Source organism: Mesoplodon densirostris, chromosome 6 (assembly GCF_025265405.1).
Source record: "Mesoplodon densirostris isolate mMesDen1 chromosome 6, mMesDen1 primary haplotype, whole genome shotgun sequence".
Classification (NCBI taxonomy): Eukaryota; Metazoa; Chordata; class Mammalia; order Artiodactyla; family Ziphiidae; genus Mesoplodon; species Mesoplodon densirostris.
In genome coordinates this window covers 40,073,025-40,095,356 of record NC_082666.1, presented here as the reverse complement: position 1 = coordinate 40,095,356, position 22,332 = coordinate 40,073,025, and the positions used below count along the sequence as shown (strand labels likewise).

The following is a 22,332-nucleotide window of genomic DNA, read 5'->3' as shown; positions in this document are numbered from 1 at the left end:
ATAATCAATCCAACTTTCTATTGGCTAGGCTAGCCTCCCTGTAACTGGTTTTCATAAATACAAAATTTGTATAATTGTTACTGGAACTACTTGCTGAAATATGGAACTTGTTAGAAGTACCATTTATTTTAAAATGTACATGCACAGTTTCACATACAAGCAGCAGCACATCTTTCACATCCAGCCAATCAATCAAGTTAATGCTTCGTATTAGAGAACGGAACAAAAAATTCAGATATTCCACTACAGAGTTTGCCTTTCTTTTCTGGGGCCTTAGTAAACGTTTTCCACGAAATCAAGAGGTATATGACTAAATAATGAAAAGAATGAATTAAAATGTATAATATACCAAGGTATAATTAGCTCAACTCTAAAGAAGCAGGACCTAACTTTTACTCTGGGGGAAAGAGGCCTTTGATATAACTAGGAAAAGCAAATTCTTTTTTGATGCAGTCTTTCTTGTACACGTATATGAGTAATGTATATGAGGGCTTATTTCCCTGCGAATCTGGCACAGTACATTAGATTGAAACATCAATTTGATTTAAGCTTAATGGATAAAGTCACAATGAATATATTTTTATATAAGTTTATGTATAAATGACCCCAACACACAGTATGAATTCTATCATTTGTAACAACCTTTCCACCTCTCATGAGGGGAGTAATGAAAAAACTGTTCTGAGCTGCACATCACTAAAGGTGAGTGGCATCCAGAAAGAACTGAAGTTGGGTGGTCCAAAAGTGCCTGCTCATCTGATAAATAACTCAGTCACATCTCAGTTAAGACGCATTAAATGGGACACAGGTTAGAATGAAACCAGGAGCCCGGGAGCTTTCCAACAATTTTAGATTAGGACAAATGCAGAGGCACATACAGGTCTTTGCTGGAAAATTCCTTGGCCTTTGACATTCTGGTCCCAAATTTCTGATGTTTTAAAAACTCCAAATCTTTTTCCCCCTCCCGACTTTTCTAGCCCATGCAGCATGACCACAGAGGGTTCATGGTTGTAAACGTAAAAAAATTCGAAAAAAGCAAGCTAAACAAACACACCCCACCCCACCCCACCCAAAAAAAAACCTCTCAAAGGCTTTGGATGCTATTTGGCCTTTCATTCAAAAAAAGTGAGTTACTGGGAGATGATCGCCCACCAGAACCCTCCTCCCCTCACAGGATGAAAAGCCTGCAGAGTACGAGGGGTAACAGCCCGCCCTGGGCTCCTCTAGTTGGCCTCCCGCTCCCAGCGCCCTGAGGAAGGGGGGTGGTGCGGAGAGCATGCGGCCAGCTGTAAAGGGTGATGAATTTTAAAAGGCGAGCTTTTCACGTCTCCCACGGATCCAGGGCGAAGAAATTCACCTTTGCTCCTGTCCTTTTAAGAAGACATAGCTAACCTAGGCTCAATGAACAGAAAGAAGCAAAACACTAACCCCCAGCTCCCACCGCTCTGGGGGACTCCCTTCCTTGCTACCCCTCTGTCGGCTCCACCCCCTGGGCCTGCTCCGCCCTCTAACCACGCCCCTCGCCCGAGGCCCCGCCCCTACGGCTGGCGCCATCCCATCCCCTACCCACTCTCCTCAGTCCCTACAGACAGCGAGAGCCCTGCTCACCCACCTAGAGGCGGGGAACGGGGAGAACGTTCTAGCGAGTCTCCCTCACCCCCACCCAACGCACACCCCCAGGCTGACGTGTCGGCCAGACCCCCGAAGGAGGCAGCTGCCTTCGCTGTCGTTCTGCGGCCTCTCTTACCAGCTGGTCCGCGCCAGAGCTGTTTCAGCAGTTTGGGCAGTGACGGAAAGGCTGCCACCGCCCGGTTCTGTGGCTTGAAAATTTGACTTTGCCTCGTACTGGTTTTTTGTTTTGCTTTGACTTTTTTAGAACTTTCCCGCGGTCGCTCATCAATGGAGCCGCGCGCGCACGTATCCGCAGTGCACTCTGGGGCCTGGCCAGCGGCTCCGCGCCCCCGCGGCCTCGCGGGAAAATTCCGACGAATCTCTTGCTCGTGGGGCGGGGCGGGGCGGGGTAGGGGCCCCGGCTCAACCGGAAGTCGGTCTGGCGGGGCGGGTTCCCCGGCGAGGGGGCCTGCTGAGGCTGCCTTAGATGTCACCGGTCTCTGGTTGGTGTCGCTGGCCACAACTAGACCGGAGGAAGTACCTGGAGGGGAAAAACAAGGATTTTTTAATCGGTTGTTGCTCAGTTATTTCAAGATTCTGTTCAAAATGCAGAGAATTTTTAAAAGAAAAATTGGGTCTTTGTCAAGAAGGTAAAACCTCGAAAGAAGGCCTAGAATATGATTTTCTAAGTATGGTCACACACAAAAAAGGGATCTTTCTTGGGTTGATGCCCCTCACCACCACCAAAATCAGTTCTATACACTGTTTGATTGGGGTTCAAATCAGTTCTACGCTGCATTTAAACCTAAGTGGTTTAAATAAATAAATGGAAAACAGCATTCTTTAATAAACTTCCATTAATGTCATTAGTATTAGCGTGCCTTGGTGGGTTTTTTTATTTTAATTCTTGAACTTAGTAATACACGAAGGTTTTTCACAGATGTTTAAATTTTTACAAAAAAATTTTTTGAGGAAACTAACCTTAACCCTTATTTTTTTTTTTAAATCAATGACATAATTATAAAACTACAACTTAACAAGTGCTTCCAAAAAATTTACTACAAGGCAATGTACACACATAATAAAACTATTCAGACACCTCCAGCCTTCTATAATAAAGGAATATCCACTTTACCAAATATGCACTTTACTGAATAAATTGAATTCAGAGATTAGATAATCTATTAAGGTTATACAGCTTGTAAGTGACAAAGTTAGTGTGTCGGGTAATGGTGACAACAACAACAAAAATTTTTTTAATTAAAGAGAGATGCAAAAGGAACCAGACCTAGAATTTGAGACAAAATTGTCAGGATCTGTATCAAGAAATAAGGTGTTAACTATATTCTTGAAAATATTCCCTGCCAGCTAAAGAGGTCTGTGCTTGTTTGATGTGTGCATACTTCAAGGTGAGTAAGTCTAAAGCAGGGCTTTTTCAGAGAGACACATGCTTGAGTGATATTCATCATGGCACCTAGGCCATAAGAAGAAAGTCGCCTATGTGGTGACAAATGTGACAAGTTTAAGTTTTGTGTTTACCAGCAAAGGAAGCAATTAAACCATGTATTTCTTTAGAGAAAATATCTGTTTTGTTACTCAGGTCCTTTTAAGTATTTGCTGAAAAATCATTTCTAGTGTTTGTAGTGTTAATAATTGAGGTCTTGCCATATTGTAGTTTTGTCTTTTTAATTCAGTGGTTAATAAAGAGTTGCATGGCTCATTACAGTATATGAAAGGACATCATATTTCAGCCTAATTTAGACCTAAATGGGTAGCGTGTATAGTATAAATTTCCAAATATAAATTTATGGGAATTTATAGACATTCATTTTATCTGGCATCCATATGTATGGAGCTATCCTAATACTTTAATACTGAGATGATCACTATAAATGCCTGAAAAGTTTCTTGAGAAAAATACTTAGATATGAATCCTATTTTTAACTGCCTCATAAAATTGAGTATGTGTGTTCTAGAAACAATTTTGGTTACAGTATAGAGTCAAATCACACAAATAATATGGCAAAAATGAAAAATGGCATGTGTAGGTGGAAATTATTTCATCCTTAGACACAATTAGAATTAGAATCCATTCTAATGGAATCCATCCTTTAGAATCTTTACATTCTAGAGAGAAGAAACACCACAGCTGCGTGCTGCAAGGTTACTGACATTAAATCTTCCTTTAAAATTCAACAAACAAATAGAATAAACTGTCTCAGATTCTAGCCATTGTAGTAAGACTCATGTTTCCAGAGTTAGTCCAGACACCCACCTGGTTTCTGGCTCTCATTTGGCACCCCAACACTATCTTGTCCTTGGCTCTAATATTTGCCGCTGGTATCTCAACTGTGAATATTTAATAAGTGTTTATTAAGTCCCAAGCACTAGGCTGATTATTTTCTTTAATTCTCACAGTGATCTTTTGTGGCAGACAATATTCCAGTTTCACAGATAAAGAAACTGATGCACAGAGCAACCTCAACTAATAGGTGTTATACCTTCGAATACAAGTAGATTGATTCTGGTGCTTCTTATTACTTGCCATTCTCTTGCTCTTGCCCCAGTCTGGGTACCAGACCACTTCCCAAGATTTTAGTGGGGCAGAAGTGGGGGAAGGGTGATGTGACCCCAGAGACTGTGCATGTTCATCACCGCACTGCTTTCCTCTTAAAACATTCTGACTGAGGAAATGAATGTTGAATTGCAGATGAAAACAGTAATAATAATGCTTGTGCACGAAATGCATCAAGAAATGTTGCAAGTAATAGTGAAAGTCTTTGATCTGCCACGCTGATGGCGGAAAAGCACCTGAGGTCAGGAAACAGGGCTGCCAGAGGTGGAAAATAACAGAAAAAGGGAAATGTATTATAATTGTTGCATGGTACTGCCACCCTCCCCCAACATGCTCATTCTCTAGGCTCTGGTGAAAGAATGAACCTTAGGAAAATATATTTGTACTAATCACCCAGCTCCTTGCCACAACGACTTGAACCAGAAATAGTAACCTGATCCTCACTGAACCAATCAAACTGTTGCTGGGGAATTTGAAATCGCAGCGCTGAGACTGACTGTCCCACCCCTACATCACAGAAGCCAAACCCCATGCCAACCAAAGACACTGGGGGAAAAAAAAATATAAGTAGCAAACAAAGTTAGTTGGCAGAAAATGTTGAAAGACCATGTTATTCCATGAGAGATAGAGGGTAGTTACCATTCCCAACTTTCCATTTTTAAGACCAATTTTAAGGCAAACTGACTAGCTTATTTTTCTGTTCTTAGTTGTTGGTGAGATTCCCTTGTATCACTGCAACAATCACTCCTTCACTTATTCTAACTTCAGTGAGTTTCTCTCCCTTACTGCAAAGCAAGCCCTGACTAAGGACCTGGCAGTGGCAGCTCTTCTTTGTGTTACTGGGCATTAGCACTTTGGATAAAACCTACTTGATAAGTTAATCAGTGGATACCTCATGAGAACCTCCCAAGCAGAAGGCATGAAGCATATAGGCTGCATTGAAAACACAGATCCATCTGAGTATATTGGAGTTTGGAGAAATCTCACAGCTCACCTATATAGTCCAGGAGTTCCCTGTATGTGGGCCAGTAAAGTGTCAATAATATTAGAAGACTAACAGAGTTAACTGTTTATTAGGTCAAATAAAGACTTTGGGGAGCAAGGGGGAATCTACCATCATTTCACTTTTTTTAGTAACATTTTTGACTTTCAAAAAAGATGGGAAGGAGTCTCAAAGAACAGTCTTATAAACTGAATAAATTTTTCTTCACGAAAAACTCATTAGATTGTCCTTATTAATCTTGTTTTACCACTTCCTCTTTCCTTGTTAGTATGAGAACACTGCTTTTACTTAGCATGGCAATGTGCCCAATAAAAAAAGACTACATTTCCCAGACTCCCTTGCTATTAGGGGTGGCCGCGTAAAGAGGTTGTAGCCAGTGAGAGAGAAGTGGAAGCTGTCGGTTAGGACTTTCAGAAAGGTTTCTTGAAAGGCCGAAAGACAATAGACAAGGAGCTTTTTAGCTCTTTCCCTCTTTCTCTTTTTTCCTGCTGGAGGTCCAGTCACCTTGGACCATAAAGTACCTCAAGGACAGTGGTCATGGAATACGGACGGCAAAGGAAATAAAAGGACCCTGGGTCCCCAGTAATCATGGGAGTCACCTGGTTTTCCTAACTCTGGACTTTTTTTATTTTTTAAATAAATTTATTTATTTATTTATGGCTGCGTTGGGTCTTTGTTGCTGTACGCGGACTTTCCCTAGTTGTGGCGAGCGGGGGTTACTCTTCGTTGAGGTGCGCCAGCTTCTGACTGCAGTGGCTCCTCTTGTTGCAGAGCACGGGCTCTAGGCACGTGGGCTTCAGTAGTTGTGGCATGTGGACTCAGTAGTTGTGGCTCGCGGGTTCTAGGGCGCAGGCTTAGTAGTTGTGGCACATGGGCTTAGCTGCTCTGCGGCATGTGGGATCTTCCTGGACCAGGACTTGAACCCGTGCCCCCTGCATTGGCAGGCGGATTCTTAACCACTGTGCCACCAGGGAAGTTCTGGACTTCTTTCAGAACAAACAAAAATAAATCTGTTTTGTTTCTAAATAACTATTGTTATTTTATATTTTTTTAACATCTTTATTGGAGTATAATTGCTTTACAATGGTGTGTTAGTTTCTGCTTTATAACAAAGTGAATCAGCTATACATATACATATACCCCCATATCTCCTCCCTCTTGCATCTCCCTCCCTCCCACCCTCCCTACCCCACTACTGTTACTTTAGGTCTTTCTTGCTAGCAGCTGAGTTCAGCTGAGGCACTATAGTAGGATCTGAGGTTACTGTGATGAAAAAAATAAAAGAAAGAGAAAAAATATATATCCCCTGCCCTTGTGAAGCTTAGTCTAGTGAAGGGGATCGTCCTTTAATTAATCAACATCTTCTCTGCCAGTAACATAGATGTTGTCAAAATGAGATAAACTCAAGACACTAGCATGTTTCATTCAAAAAAGGGGGTGGGGGGTCCTAAACCACCTCAAGAGACAGGAAGGCAGGAGACTCTTATCCGCTTACTAAAATCCTATAAATGTCGTAGAATGGAGAAACAACTTTATCATTTCGCAATCTCTGACACAGAATTCCCAGAAAACAAACGTTTGTTCTTTTTCTATTGATCAATGATATACCCTGTTTGGGAAAAAAAAAAGAAAAAGAAAAAAAGATATGTATACAAGGGCAGTTTTCATCTGATTTTCTTTTTTTTTTTTTTAATAATTAATTTATTTATTATTTTTGGCTGTCTTGGTTCTTCGTTTCTGTGCAAGGACTTTTTCTAGTTGCGGCAAGTGGGGGCCACTCTTCATCGCGGTGCGCGGGCCTCTCACTATCACGGCCTCTCTTGTTGCGGAGCACAGGCTCCAGACGTGCAGGCTCAGTAGCTGTGGCTCACGGGCCCAGTTGCTCCGTGGCATGTGGGATCTTCCCAGACCAGGGCTCGAACCCGTGTCCCCTGCATTGGCAGGCAGATTCTCAACCACTGCGCCACCAGGGAAGCCCTGATTTTCTTTAGTTCAGTAAAAAATGCATTCCTATTTAGAGCATGCATTCCCACTAATCATGGTGTGTTGTAACTAACATAGCACATTTTTATTGCCTGCAAAAAATAATAAATTACATTTTGAAATAAGCACATGGCTTAAAAATAATTTTCTTCTTAAGTATTTCATAATGATTCGTTTAGCATGAAATTAATAGTAAAGGACTGCTAAGAATAAGCACTTTAAAAATAGCAAATGAAAAGAAATTCTGCACATTTATGATTTGATTAATTCTGGAAACTATTTAGTCAAAAATAAATAAGTTTTTTCCCATTCTTGTGTCAGTGTCAGATTGACCCTTTAATTGCCTAGGATTTCTCAGTAAGACTAGTTAACTGCATTTATTAATGTGCTACATTTAGGTTTCAATACACTCAAATCATACAATAAAACAGCTGCTGGTGAGTGGCGAAATGTGGAGATGTGGCTCAAAGGGTACAAACTTCCAGTTATAAGATGAGTGAGTTCTGGGGATCTAATGTACAGCGTAGTGACTGTAGTTAACAATACTGTATTATATACTTGAAAGTTGCTAAGAGAGTAAATCTTAAATGTTCTCATCAAAAAAAAAAAAAAAGGTAATTATGTGAGGTGATGGACCTAACCCTATTGTAATCATTTCACAATATACACATGTATCAAATCATCACATTGTATGCTTTAACTTATACAATGTTATATGTCAATTATAATTCAATAATGCTAGAAAAAAACCTGCTGCATGATAAAGGAAAAAAACCCAAACATGACACCAACATGTATATATAAAGTATAGTATTATACTATATAGTATAATATATACATATATGTATATATCATACTATATACATGTATATTGTATAATATATACATATATATATACATATATATATATATAGCTTTCATTCCTCAAGATCCAAGATCTATAAAGGTGAGTGGGAGAAACTAACATTTAATGAGCACCTATTATGTCAGGCATTTTTTTACGCATGTAACATTTATTATCTCATTTGATTACTTTCTCTGGCATAATCTCATCACATGTAAGTATAATTTTTAAAAAATGTCACTCCCATTTTTCATGTAAGCCAGTAGAGACAATGTATCAGGAATAATCATTTTAACTGTAAAAAAAAAAATCATGACTGCAAGTGACAGAGCATCATCTGCAGTCTCACTGGGGCTTGATTTCACAACTTCCTTAAATGTCTTGGATCTCTTTTCTTCTCACACTTGCAGACACCTGTCTTTGCCTTGCTCCCTGGCTTCATGTGCATATATCTTAGCTCCCAACAAGGCCACAGTCATCTTAGGGGCTGAAACCAGGTCCTCTTCTTCTGTATCTCTTGAGGGTCTAGCAAAATATTGGGCCAGAAAGAATAAGCAAACACCCTGAAGTTTGCGTCTTGCCAACAGACTTGTTTTGTTTACCTTGAAGGCTGTTTGAGAAAACAATTGATTGAAAACATTTAGAAATCAGAGGATCTCACAAAAAATTCTCTACGTCCCACTTTTCTTCTAAAAATGGAAAATATGGGCACCCTGGGCCAGCGTTTCTGCCTGGGAACCATCACCTGTAGTTCAAGAGCAGTACCTCCTGTAGATAGGCAGTGGTTCTCCAGCTGGGTAGCCTCCATCCAGCCCCAGACTGACCCCAATAAGTGCTTGACTTTGGGATTCCTGTACTAGACATGCCATAGAAATCTTTAGTGATGTCCTAATAGTATTCCATCATTTTTCAAGTGTGGAACCTGCTTGCTAAACCCATGTTTGGCCCAGGATCTATTTGAGGGAATCTTCACAAAACATTTTTAACGTTTAAATTGTCCTCTAAGACCTGGCTAATCAAAGTGTAATCTGTGAACCTACAGCATTAACATCATCTGGGATCTTATTAAAAACTCTACTGAACCAGAATCTGCAGTTTAGCAACATACCCATGTGATGTGTATATGAATTAAAATTTGAGAAGTACTCCTCTAGATGAAGTTCATGGCTAACCCTATCCCTCTCACACACACACACAAACACACACACACGCACACATGCACAAACACCCCAAGGCCAGGCCAAATTCACTCATTTTTGTGTCATGGAAATAATACTTTTAAAATTACTAACAAGTCTTTCTCTTTTGCCTTTCTGAATGTAGAGTCAGAAGCATTATTCTAAATGAATGGAAAGAGATTAAAATAAAAAAGAATATGAGGTAATGTCTCTAGGCTTAGGCCACGAAAATCCAACGCATAGAATTTACCTATTATTCTTGATGACAGAAGGAGGATACACTGTAAGAACAGTGAAAGAAAAGCACCACTCTTTTTAGCACTAAGAATTGAGGGAAGAATATAGAGGCAGGAGAGACCTTTGGTCCAGGGTCTGAGCATGTCCTACATGTCCTCCCTTCTCCAGAAAGGTGTATAGATTCCATAAAGACCACATGAAGGCACAAGGGTTTTTTTGTCCTCACTCTTCTCTTAAAATCTGCTTCTGACAAAAGGACAGCACAATGTAAAAATGGACAAAGGACTTGAATAGATATCTTTCCAAAGATCTACAAATGGCCAATAAGCACATGAAAAGAGGTTCAACATCATCAGTCAACAGAGAAATGCAAATCAAAACCATTTCACACCAAATAGGATGGCTATTATAAAATAAAACAAAACAAAACAGAAAACAAGTGTTAGCGCTGATGTGGAGAAACTGGAACTCTCATACATTGTTTTTTAGAATATAGAATGGTTTAGCTGCTGTGGAAAACAGTTTGGCAGTTCCTCAAAAAGCTAAACATAGAACGACTATATGATCCAGCAATTCCCCTCCTAGGTATAGACCCAAAAGAATTGAAAACAGGGACTGAAACAGATATTTGTACACCAATGTTCATTGCACCATTAGTCTCAATAGCCAAATGGTGGAAACAACCTGTGTCCACCAACAGATGAATGGATGAACAAAATTAGGTATATGCCTACAATGGAATATAATATAGCCATAAAAAAGAATGAAGTTCTACTCCATGTTGCAACATGGATACATCTCGAGGACATTATGATGAGTGAAATTAGCCGGACACACTAAAGGATAAATATTGTATGATTATACTTACACGAAATATTTAGAATAGGCAGATTTATAGAGGCAGAAAGTAGATTAGAGATGACCAGAGGCTGGGAAAAGGGAGTAATGAGGAGAAATTCTGTTTCAGATGTTGAAAAAGTTTTGGAAATTGTGGTGATGAATACTATGAATCAAATTAATGCTACTGAATCATATGCTTAAAATGGTTGAAATGACAAATTTTATATTATGTATTTTTTGCCACAATAAAAAGAATACTTTCTGCCTCTGGGGCTCCCCACAGTACTATGGGTGATTTGAAAGTTGATGGTCAGAGTGAGTGGACAGTAAATGGACCTCTGTCTGCTTAGCCCATAGGCTGGAAGGAATATGTGGCATAGACCCAGGTGTCTACAGTCAGTGAAGGTCAATGTGATGCCAAGTCAGGAGGGGTCACCTCAGACTGTGACCAGTCTGACAAAGAGACCAAACCAGAGGTGAATGACATCCAGGCAACCTGCAAACAGGACTAGAGCCATGGTCCCAGAGGCCAGAGAAGTCAAAGGACACCTCAACCAGACATCCCAACCCTTCTCTGTCACCATAAGAGGGTATAAGACACTCTACCACTCATATCTCAAGATATTATCTCAAGAGAAGAAAGGGGGAAGGGGCAAATGAGAAATACTTCTATCTGAGAAGGCTAAGCAACAGCTTAAGACACTGATACAATCTTTTTTTTTTTTTTTTTTTTGCGGTATGCGGGCCTCTCACTGTTGTGGCCTCTCCCGTTGCAGAGTCCAGGCTCTGGACACGCAGGCTCAGCAGCCACGGCCCACGGGCCCAGCCGCTCCGTGGCACGTGAGATCCCCCGGACCGGGGCACAAACCCGTGTCCCCTGCATTGGCAGGCAGACTCTCAACCACTGTGCCACCAGGGAAGCCCCATATTACCTTTTAAATTTTAAAGAGTTGGGCCCATGAGCCATGGGCTGCTGAGCCTGCGCTCCGCAACGGGAGAGGCCACAGCAGTGAGAGGCCTGTGTACCGCAAAAAAAAAAAAAAAAAAAAGGTAATATGAGTTTATTTCAGAAACCATAAACTAGTAAGAAATAATAAAAATAAAAGCAACTAATTCAAATTTTCTGTTTTATATCCATGAATCCATTAATTTTTTTCTCTTTTCCTGATTTCCACTGGATACTTTGAGATTTCTTCTGCTAGTTTAAGTTATGTAATATTTTTGTTCAGTAGCAGTTGTACTCATGTTTATCCCTATTGACTTCTTAAACTTTTCAACATTTGCATCTTCCCCTAAAAGTACTACTCAACTGCTACTACTCTAGTTCCAGGTATCACCGTCTCTCACCTGGATCACTACAAAGCATTGCTGTTGGATTTCTCTGCTTCCACCTTGTAGCTATACAGTCCTTTTAAAAGCCAAAATTGGCACTTCTCCACTGAACATCCTCCAGTGGCACCCTATTTGACTAAGGGAAAAAAAGTCAAACTCCATAGCTTGGCCTACAAAGGCGCACCGCATCTGAATTCTTGCTATTGATGTGGCATCATCTCCCTGTTAATCCCCTCTTAGCTCACTGGGCTTCAGTACATTGGCCTTTTTGCTCTTCTTCAAGCATGCTATGGAAGGTCCCACCTTGGGGCCCTTGCACTAGCTGTTGCTTCTTCTTTCTCTCACCTCTTTGATGTCTTTGCTCAAATGTTCCTTCTTAATGAGGTATACCCTGATCCTCCTATCTAAAATGGAAACAAAAACCAAAACAGAAAGCTCTCCCAGCACTCCCAATTCCCTTATCCTGCTCAATTTTTATTCTTTTTGACCAAAGCATCTCCTAACATATTATGTAATTTACTTATTTATTATGTTTATTGTTTATTTTCTGGATCCTCCAGAAAACATGTGAAGCCTTGAGGGCAGGGATCTTCTACTGGCTTGCTTACTGATATATCCTGAATACCCAGGCTGGCACAAAGCAGGCATTCAGTAAATATTGGTTGAATGAATGAATGAACGAATGAATAATGCTCTACTTTTCTTATGATTTATCTTCCAAATTTCTGTCTAATTGTCTTTTTCCTTTTAATTACTGGGTTATTTCTTCATCTTTATTTTCTGAATATTGGATTGAATTTTACATTTCTGCAATCATATTTCATTTTCAAAAGCTCTTTCTTGTTTTCTAAATGTTCCATATTTATAATCCCCAATTTTTATCATGGATACAATGTGTTCTCTTATTTTGAAGTTTTCTGGCATTGTCTTTTTCCTCTGTTTTCTTTTTTTTGTTTTTGTTTTCTATACTGAAAGATTTCTTCAAATTTATGATGAACTTTGTCTATTCATATTGAATACTGAGGCACTAAAAGCCCATTGGAAATTCCACATACCTGGTTGGATCCTGTCAATGGGTGGTCCTCAATGGATGGTGATAGGTGTCAGCCTGTCCTTTTTGCAGGGGAACCTTAAATATCAGTATCTATAGAATTTCGGGGAGGAGGCTGGTTAGTCTTCCAGTAGAGAAGCTCGTCCCTGGGAGCATACTCCTGACTGCCAGAGGTAAGGGACCTGAGCAGAATACAGGGGGCTGCAGTTCTCCCAGTTCAGAGTGTAGATTTTCACTGGAGTTTTCCAGTACAGAACTTTATCCCTGCCATAAGTTGGAGTGTAGCCACAAGATCAGAGTCCATGTGGTTCAATCTTCCTGTCTTCAGCCAGTGTAGGGGCAGGGTAATTCTCTAGCTGCACGGTGGGGAAGGGGAGGGATGCAGCTTGGGGGTCTATTTCTTACCACCAATTTTACTCCTGCTTTTAACTCTGCACTGCACCCATGCTTCTGAAGTACCCAGCACCTCCAATTCCTGAGCCATCCCAGGGTTTAGTAGTGCAAACCTGCTCACTTCTGATCTTCTCAAAAGGTGGAGATTTTCGCTTCCAGTTTGCTAAGAAAGATGTCAGCCACTGATTTGCTTGCCAGCTTCCAAAATTTTATTATGCTCTTGCCTCTGCTGTTGTCTATTCTGCTTTCTTTATTCTTATGGGTTTATGTCTGTTTAATTTATTTTGCCCTATTTTAGTGGGATTTTGGGAGGGAGCAAAAATTAAATTATTTAATTGGAAGTGATTTGTGTTATGTCCAATATAAATATTATTTATGTAAAAATAAAAGAAAAACACTTGCATTTTTCTTTTTGAGAGATTGTGTTTACATCAGGACACTGATTATCAAATGAAACCAAGTTTTACTCCATATATGCTTATTTGTGCAATACTATCTAAAAAGTATCTAATCTTTAAAGACATTTAAAAATGATGGGTGGAAGTATTGTAATTTTCCCCTCTATAACATGAATCATCTGTTCCGCTGGGACACTGTTTCCCAATATTTTTAAACTAATGTCTCTTTTGAACAAATATAAAACTTTTCATTGGGCCTCCCTGGTGGCGCAGTGGTTGAGAGTCCACCTGCCGATGCAGGGGACATGGGTTCGTGCCCTGGTCCGGGAAGATCCCACATGCCCCAGAGCGGCTGGGCCTGTGAGCCATGGCCGCTGAGCCTGCGCGCCCGGAGCCTGTGCTCCGCAACGGGAGAGGCCACAACAGTGGGAGGCCCGCGTACCGCACACACACACACAAAAAGTAAGGTTTTATTTATATTTCCAAATATAAAGTATTGAGTAAATATATGTATTCAAATCGTATTTTCTCATTTCTCCAGATTCTAATTAGTTCCCCCTGCTGGGGGTAGGAGGGAGGACAGGTGACTTAGCAAGTTGGTAAAACTATGTTTAGGATGATTTTAGAAGCAATATTTTTTCCCCTAATTCATTAGCATAACTATTCTGTGAAATTTCGGGCAAGGGGAAGAATTTTCAAGCAATGTATGTTTTAGACAATGATTTCCACCAAGGTCTATTGCCTTCCAGACTTGACTAAATCATTGTGATAATTAAACTGCTGGTATAATGTGAATTTAAGCTGACTAGGTTATCATGGAAAATTTATCATCTTCATCATGAGAAGCTACCTTAATAAAATTAAATGGACTGCATTTAACATCTCCTCCACAACCATGACAGTGGTTATTTCACCATTTTAATAACATATTTAACCACATTAAATTAATTCGTGGAAAAGGTATTTGTAAAATCCAACTATAGAAATATAAAGAAAAGCACAAGTGAAAAAAGAAAAATTAATTAAAACAGACTTCATCAAAATTTAAAACTTTGTGTTTCAAATGATGCCATCAAGAAAGTGAAAAAACAACCCACAGAATGGGAGAAAATATTCACAAATCACATATCTGATGAGGGACATATCTAGAACGTATAAAGAATTCTTACAACTCAGTAATAAAATGATAAATAAACCAATATAAAAATCAGTAAATTATTTGAGTAGACATTTCTCTGAAGAAGATATACAAAGGTCCGATGAGCACATGAAAAGATTCTCAGCATCATCAATCAATAGAGAAACGCAAATCAAAACCACAATAAGCCACTACTTCATACTGACTAGGGTGGCTATAATATCAAATATGTGGAGAAATTTGAACTCTCACACATCACTGGTGGGGATGTGAAATGTACAGCCACTTTGGAAAAAGAATTTGGTAGTTCCTCAAAACGTTAAAATGGAGTTACCCTATTATATGACCCATCAGTTCCACTTCTAAGTATATATCTCAAAGAACTGAAAACATATGACCACACAAAACCTTTTACATAAATGTTCATAGCAGTATTACTCATAATCGTCAAAACATGGAAACAATCCAAATGTCTATCAACCGATGAATGGATAAACAAATGCGGCATATCTATACAAAGGAATATTATTCATCCATAAAAAGAAATGAAGTACTGATATCCTGCTACAATGTGTGTGAACCTTGAAGGCATTATGCTAAGTGAAAGAAGCCAGACACAAAAGACCACATATTGTATCATTCCATTCATGTCCAGAAGGGCAAATCCACAGAGACAGAAAACAGATTAATGCTTACTAGGGGCTGGGATGAGGGGGAATGGGCAATGATTGTTAATGATTATGGGGTATCTTTTGGGGGTGATAAAAATGGTCTAGAATTAAATAGTGGTGAGTGCTGTGTAAGATTGTGACTATACTAAAAATCACTGACTTGTACACTTTTAAAGGGTGAATTTTATGGCAGGTGACTCATTTCAATAAAGCTATTATTAAAAAGCAATTTCCCTAATTATTTAAAAAGAAAATCTCTGATCTACCAGGTAGTTGTTGGAATCAAGATATAACAAGGCCCACACAATTCATTTGGTTGATAAATCTCTTAAGGCTCTTTTAAAATCCATCCATTTCCCTTCTCTTTTTCATGCCACTGATTTGTTGAAACAATCCCTTAATTAATACATCAGATTACTGTTTTGCTTGTGTTGCAGTTGTAGGATGGTGTAATGGTGAATTTCCTTTATTTAAAATTTTCTCTCAGCCCCTTTAATGTTCCATTTTCATTCTAGAAGAAATAAGCCTCGTTCCCTGTTATGGGAAACTTCCGAGCTTTCAGAGACTTAGATCCTCATTAGCCTGCCTCTCTCCACATCCCCCACAATCATCCCCTCGACCTCCCTCGTTGCTGACCTCGGCCTGTTCTCCATTACCCTTCAGCCCAGCCTGGCCTCCCCAGGGTGGCACACAGAATTGTAACTCCAGATGTGGACTGACCAGGGACGCGCCTATTGGGATGGTTATTTCCCTTGATCTGGACGCCATCCTTTAGTTAATATAAATTAAGTTCTCATTAGTTAGTTCATTTATCAGCTCACATTCTTGGCTTATTTTCCCCTTGAAATCAACTGAAACACCTAGAATGTGTTTGCATGTGTGTGTCTGTTTTCTCATATAAACTTATGCCAGGCTGTGTACTTTACAGTGGGATTTTTTAACCTAAAGGCAGGTTTTTATTTTTACTTCTGTGCATTAAATTTCATTTTGTTGATTTTTGTCCATCTCTACAATCTTTAGAGATCCTTTGAATCGTGAGTTTTACATACTTTACAAATCTGAGAAGCACATTTCTCTGTTGCAAGGTCAAATACAGAGCCCTAGAGCTTTCCTTTAAAGGCCTTCTTTCCCATATAACATTGATACATTGCCTCTTTGACCTCTTAGGTTTAATCAACTATAAATCCACCAGACTGTACCATTTCCCAGGCCTTAATTCTCCATGTGCTCTACAATAGTATCATGAAAGACTCTGAGAAGTGCTTATCTGAAGCCAAGAAACTGTTCATTTATTTCCAGACTCATTTCATTTTTCCTTACCTTTCATTGCAGCTCACTAAACAGTAAAGTGTTTCCTTGATCTCAAGAATGAAATGAGTCCCCAAATTGCAAGACTAGATTGTTTTGCTGAAAATTTTGATAACTACATTATTCTGCTCACAAATCCATAATCTCTAATCTTTGAAACTAGTCTTTAAAAAATATTATCACTAAGTTGTTTTAACAGAGCTCTGCCTTAATGAATATTTCCCTTCTTTTACCTTGTTAGTCTGAATTTTGTCTTATCTGGATAACATGTTGGACAAAATATTCATTGACTTCAGTATTTTGTTTTGAGGAGAATACTTTCTAATTTTAAGAAATTTCTTGAGAGTATCATATTTATTTAAGCTCTCTTAAATGTGTCTTATGATGAATACCATATGTATATAGTAATATCTTAACTGCTTATTCATTTTGACATCCTTTGTAGGCAACAGCATGCTTAAATCTATATACTACTCTACAGAAAATCAGAATGCAAAAAGTAACTGCTGATTACAGCCACAAACGCAGTGAATTCGATGAGGTAGGCTGAGAGACTCAGAGACTTCTTTCTTTCAGGTTCTGAAAGAAAACCCCACACTCCCATAGCTCATAAATGATAGGCATTTATGAGACATCCACAAACTGTGAATGGCTGGAGAGTCTTTCCATGACTGGTGCTCTTGCAGGACCGCATTAGGCTCTGCATCTGAACTGGCCACATTCGGTGATGTGGATGTGGACAGGTGAGCTTGATGTTCTGCCATTTTTACTAACAATCATCCAAAAAACATTTGCACTCGGGAAATACTGGTCGGTTTAGGATTGCAAGGAAATGGCAGTTCCCTCTGCTTGATGAGGTGATCCACTATAGGAAGATCTCACATTTGTTTTCAACCATTCCAAATGGAAAACAGCCAAGCTCTGGACAACAGCACATGGTTTGGTCTCTGCAAGATGCAAACCTGATCCTGCTCAGAGAATATTTTTCCTGCTAAAAGAGTAAACAAAGCAGTAAATAAAGCAAACATTCTGTAGGAATCCTATGTGGAGAGTGTGGGGAAGGCTGCTCTGTCAGAGCCGACATTTCAAGAAACATCTTCAGCCTGAAGGAGACTTATGGCTTTTGCATTATTCAGCCCAGTAATAGGTATACTGTGCTTTAGGGAAACATTCTAAATGTAACCATATTAATGGAGCTCATAACTTTACTAGTAGATTAATGAGGATCTGAAAGATAGGGTAAGTCTGATCTGGATAATGTGTGATTAATGTTTGTGATGTAATAAGGAAGCCCCAATTAGGAAACTACAGGGGAAAAAAACCTCAACAGGCTTTTTCACTTAACCAAAGCTTTCTACCATCTAAAGAAATTTTGCAGTGTCATTTAATAAGCTTTATGGACTCAGGACATAAAGTCAGAGGAAAGCCTATTAAATGTTGAATCAAGAGTAAGCAATGTAATGATCCACTGAGACTTCATATCTTTCCTTATGAAAATTCCGACATCAGAACAAATTACTGTGAAAAATATGATTTGAGGTTATAATAATAAACTGGCCTATGTTTGTGATATTTCAAGTACACTTTATACTCGGTTCTTTTAAGAATATGGGAAACATACAGCATCATTTTCAAGTGGACATTCACCTACAGTCCAATTTTCACTCACATTATGACTTTTAATAAATTCATCCAAAGTATTAAGGACAAAAACAAACACTCCCATCTTTAAAGTGAATTTTATACCCCCTTTTCTTTGAGCCAATAAAAACATTTTAGGATGCCAGATATTAGTAATAGCTTTCCCTACATACATAGCATATTTATGTCAAATTATTCTTTTGTATTGGAAGAACATTCTAGAAATAAAAACCTAAAGAAACTTTAAACTACTATGCACATATATATACAATACGAGGAGGATCAATGAGCTAAGGCTTCGTCAGAACTATTAACCTCAACCAATCATTAGTTGCTAGAAATGTCTTGGGTCTGGGAGGTTAGCTATAGTACAAGATTAAGGAGAAGGAACTATAAGCTCCTAATATCATCTTTATACACTATGCCCTTTAATTTGGAATGTATATGGCAATTATTGTTTTATACATTGGCCGATCAGATGATTTAAATCACCATTCAGTATTCTGTCCAACAGTGCTATAATTAAAGGTCCTGGATTTTAAAAGGAAACAAAGTCTATTAATTTCTATCTATTTCAGTTGCTTATGATTTTTATATCCCTTGCCAGAGTTAGTTTTGTATTTTTTCTTAGCATCTTTGTACAGGGGTTTTTATCTCTTAAAAAAGTATACCTATTTGTTAATCAATTCACTGGAAGGTAATCAGTACTCAAAATGATCTAGAACAAAGTCAAGAAGTCTTCTTAAAACACTGCAATTGGGCTTCCCTGGTGGCGCAGTGGTTGAGAGTCTGCCTGCTGATGCAGGGGACACGGGTTCGTGCCCCGGTCCGGGAAGATCCCACATGCCACAGAGCAGCTGGGCCCGTGAGCCATGGCCACTGAGCCTGCGCGTCCGGAGCTTGTGCTCCGCAACGGGAGAGTCCACAACAGTGGGAGGCCCGTGTACTGCAAAACAAACAAACAAAAACAAACACTGCAATTTAAGCCACCACCTGCATTTCTCAGGTCCCAGAGAACTCTCTCTGAATCTTTCAATTTCACGCTTATCACTGAATGTTTTGTATTGGGCAGGGAAAACATCTTAGGTGTCTATGCAGTGTCTATTTTGTTTTTAGCACATGGAAGTCCCCCCAAAACATGTATTGATTTGACTGTATACATGTGAACCAAGTCTCTGTATATGCATCTTTAAACACAGTAGCTATTCTTATTTTCAAATACTCATGCTATACATGATTAAACATGTTCAGAACAGTGACGCCCATAACATATTACTACGTGAAAGAAGAAAGTATGTAAAATATGATCCTATTTTTTAAAAAAGAAAGGAAAATATTCTCAAATTATTTGAAGTATTAAAGTCACACAACTGTGAACTTATTCAGTTATGTGTCTCTCTTTTTGAAAAAATTCCAGGTTCCTTGAAGAACAATGAGTTGGGAAGTTTTAGGCAAACAAATCAAAACTCCTCAAAGCATTCTCCTTAATCTTGCCTTATATCAATCACCCTTTCTTATCAACTTCTCGCCCTCAAAAGATGCTGCAGTAGGGGAAAAGTATGTGGTAGGCTTGGGGGTGAGGAGTGAGTTATAAAATGCAGATTATATAGAAGGGAGCTACAGCTATAACAACCACTTATGTTTATTTTGAGCCTTGCTCAGTGTTTTGTAAGCACAATCTCCTTACTCCTCTGGGATGAGTAGGTGGCAAGACTCTTGATCTTTACTTGACAGACATCTATGATATAGAAAATTAAATGTGAGCATAAGATCTTAACAGAAAGGAATTGGATGATGAGAAAGGTTAATTTTAATGTATGCCCTCAAGCACAGTTCAGAGCAATCTACACTACACACTTGATTTTCAGCCACATTTTTTAGCATCTTCCAACATACAAAGTTCCCATGTGGTAGGATTCCCAAAAAACTGGTCACAGTGGTTGCCTTGAGGGAGAGAAATTTGGCAGATGGAGGGAGGGATTAATGAGGGGGAGATTTTTTCACTGTGTACTCTTCTGTACCTTTTGGATTTACCTATTCAAAATTTAATTAAAATTAAAAAAAAACCCACAAAACCTCCTAAAACAGTTTTCAAGAGGGCAAATTCAATCAGAAGATCTGCTCCCTTGATATTTTCCCTCCATTCTCCAGGAAACTTGGTGGCTGTGCTTTATCCTTCATGTTTCTTTGTAATACTCTGATAGAAATCATTGCCTACAATTAGCCTACAATTTATAGTTTGTATTAAATGTATAAATTAACCTACAATTAAATGCATAAATTCAGAGATTGAATAGAAATGAGAAGTGCAGTGTGTTGAAAGGCACTTTGGCTCTCCCTCTCTGTGAATTTATATATGTACTGCACTTTCTTCATCTGGGTGGTGGATCACACCAAAGACGTTTCAGGTGTCTTTACAAACCACAAAGATTTTTTTTTTTTTTTTGCTGTACGGGGGCCTCTCACCGTTGTGGCCTCTCCCGTTGCGGAGCACAGGCTCCGGATGCGCAGGCCCAGCGGCCATGGCCCACGGCCCCAGCCGCTCCGCGGCACGCGGGATCCACCCAGACCAGAGCAGGAACCCATGTCCCCTGCATCGGCAGGCGGACTCTCAACCACTGCGCCACCAGGGAAGCCCCACAAAGAGTTTTTAAAAGAGGAGGTAAGTGTCTTCCTCTTCCTGATTTCACCCAGTTTTCAACTCCTTATTAATTTAGTCTTGATTGAATAAAATAGATGTGAGGTCTTAGGCTGACTAGCAATGAAATACAACTTTTTAAGCAGGAACAAGAAAAGAACTAAATCAGGGTAACCGGTGTGTGTCGGGGGGCAGTGAGAAACATACTTAATGATTGTACATATATAATTTTGCACCCACCTCCCAGTGTTTGAAATTTATCCCAGTAAATCCCAAGGATATCACTGTTTCCAGACAGACCATATCTTTCAGCCTAGGAGAGAAGAACTAAGGAAAATGTCCTTCCTTGACCTGTGTGTGCTCCAGAGCAGTGCTCCTCCAATTCTGAAGTGCCTCTAGATCAACCCCAGCAAATGAAAGTTCATCGTTTTCTTGTTAAAATGCAGATTCTGGTTCAGCTGATCCGGGGAAAGGCCGTAGATTCTGCATTTTAACACACTGCCAGGTGACATCCTTGCTGCTGGTTCAGGGAGCACACCTTGAGTAGAGAGGATTTAGACAGAACCCGTGTCTCAGTTGCATCAGTTGTGAATCAGTTGTATGAATAGATTACGCTGGTGCCAACAATTAAGGATTTCTTTTTCTTAGCCATCAAACCTGGGGACTGGCAGAATTGGGCTGATGAGGCATTTCCACAATGCCGTCAGGGATCTCAGATCCTTTGACTGTTTTTGCTTTGCCATCTTTCATGTGTGATTTTCATTCTCATTCTGTCAATAGAGTGGCTGCCCTTCTGGGTATCAGATTAATTTTTTTTACAGGATAGAGAGTTAACGGAAGAGGGCAAATGGTATATGACAGCTGAGTCTGCCTCTTTTAATCAGGAAAACAGTAGCTTTCTTGGAAGCCAGGATTCTGCTTCTCATTGGCCAGTAGACTTCTATCGACATCTCATTGGCCAGACATGTCACATGAGCACATGCAGCTTTAAGGGAACTTTGTAAATAAAAATTTTCAACCAATCTCACCCTGAACAAAGTATTAAAAAGGAAGAAGGGAAGACTAGATATTGGGTAGGTGTGGGAGGCAGCATAATGGTTCCCCAATGATGTCCCTGTCCTAATTATTGAATCTGTGATTAAGTTACCTTGCATGGAAAAAAGGACTTTTTGCATATGTGATTCACTTAAGGCTCTTCAGATGAGGAGATTACCCTGGATTATCTGGGTAGACCTAAGGCAATCATAAGGGTCCTTAAAAGAGGATGGCAGAAGGGACAGAGTCGGGCAAGGAGATGTGATGATGGCAGTAGGAGTCGAAGTGATGTGGGGCCATGAGCCAAGGAAAGTAGGCCATGCCCTGTCATCAACCAACTCACCAGATTGGGGTGAGTACTTAAAGGAGAACTACTGAAAAGTTAGAACACAAACACACAAACATACAAATACACTCAGCAAATGAAGACAACTGTCCTGAACTATAAACATTTTA

At 39.5% G+C, this 22,332-nt stretch overlaps 1 protein-coding gene across 5 annotated transcripts in view; it reads right to left on the bottom strand.

Annotated features, from left to right (window-relative positions):
- FANCC (FA complementation group C) overlaps positions 1-1,959 on the bottom strand; it is a 291,379-nt gene extending 289,420 nt beyond the window's left edge. For all 5 annotated transcript variants that reach the window (XM_060101949.1, XM_060101951.1, XM_060101952.1 and 2 more), the window contains exon 1: positions 1,748-1,959. The gene's annotated coding sequence lies outside the window, so the exon portion shown is untranslated. The remainder of the gene's footprint in view (positions 1-1,747) is intronic.
- Between the last annotated feature and the right edge of the window lie 20,373 nt (positions 1,960-22,332).